Source organism: Temnothorax curvispinosus, unplaced genomic scaffold (genome assembly GCF_003070985.1).
Source record: "Temnothorax curvispinosus isolate PA1 unplaced genomic scaffold, ASM307098v1 QBEX01010373.1, whole genome shotgun sequence".
In the NCBI taxonomy this organism is placed as follows: Eukaryota; Metazoa; Arthropoda; class Insecta; order Hymenoptera; family Formicidae; genus Temnothorax; species Temnothorax curvispinosus.
Genome location: NW_020220153.1, coordinates 143,333 through 144,923, shown reverse-complemented (window position 1 = coordinate 144,923; position 1,591 = coordinate 143,333).

Genomic DNA, 1,591 nt, shown 5'->3' with positions numbered 1-1,591 from the left:
TTTACAATTAACTATAGATAATACGATATTGCTTCAGAAGTTGATTGCCGATTAGTTAATTTAACAATTGATTTAATTGGCAAAATTCCTTACAAAAGTTTCCAATTATAATTAGTCTTAATTTTATTTTATTTTTCATATATCGTATAAGAAAATAATCTATTCATGTTATAATAAAGTGTAGTTGTTACTTGATAGTTATTATTACTTTTGTTTAATTTTATTTTTTATTTGTCAAATAAAAAATTATTTTATTTATATTAACAAAATGTGTTTATTATTCGACGAATTAATCGTCAAATAAGTTTGAATAAAATTGCTTGAAGTCAATAATATATGGTTTATTGGGTCTACGATCTCATCCTTCCATTTGTATCTTGCTTATGAAAGATTTGCATGTGTTCGATGTCTAATGACTCTAAAGGTGGAAGCACATAAAATTGCAGGAGCCATGAGCAGAAAGCAGAAGCCATATGCGCATGCGCTATGGTATCCGTAAAGCTCTAACAGATACCATAGCGCATGCGCATATGACTTCTGCATTCTGCTTATGTCTCCTGCAATTTTATGTGCTTCCACCAAAGAAAGATTCGCTTCATAGAGATAAGGAATCGTCGCGCAAGTCCCTAGGAAGCGCATTGTACGATTGGTTAATACGTCGTTATCGAACACCCAAGACTGGAGTCCATAATGCCATAATGCCACGCATTTTGGGTATCGTGTCTCGTGCCTCGCCTGCCAAAACTGGGACACTGAAAATTGAGAATTGAGAATTGATAATAGAGGATAATTGAATCAATTCTCAATTCTCAATTCCCAATTCTCAATTCTCAATTCTTTATTCCCAATTTCCAATTTCCAATTTCCAATTCCCAATTCTTAATTCCCAATTTCCAATTTTCAATTCCCAATTTCCAATTCCCAATTCCCAATTCTCAATTCCCAATTCCCAATTCCCAATTCCCAATTCTTTATAACCAATTTCCAATTTCCAATTCCCAATTCCCAATCCCCAATTACCAATTCTCAATTCCCAATTCCCAATTTCCAATTCCCAATTTCCAATTCCCAATTCTTAATTCCCAATCCCCAATTCTCAATTCTCAATTCTCAATTTCCAATTCCCAATTCTTTATTCTCAATTCTCAATTCTCAATTCTCAATTCTCAATTCTCAATTTCCAATTCCCAATTCCCAATTCTCAATTCTCAATTCTCAATTCTCAATTCTCAATTTTCAATTCTCAATTCTCAATTCTCAATCTTAGTGTCCCAGTCTTGGCAAGCGAGGCACGAGACACGATACTCGAAATGCGTGGCATCGTGGCATAGCCGGCGCGTGCCGCCACGGCCATATCCCCTCCAGCTGCGTAGTTCGGACACGAACCACCAAAGACAGACAATATCGAAAAGTGGATGTATACATAGCACGGACATGAACCAAATTCATCGACAGTATCGAAAAGTGAATGTGGCTCGTAGTTCCAATTCCTGAAAGTGGATGTGTGGCGCTACTGTACGGCCTAGCAAAAGCGTCCCAAGAAAATCGCCGTCATTGCGCCTCTCATTTTTCTCTCTGGCGTAACCAATTA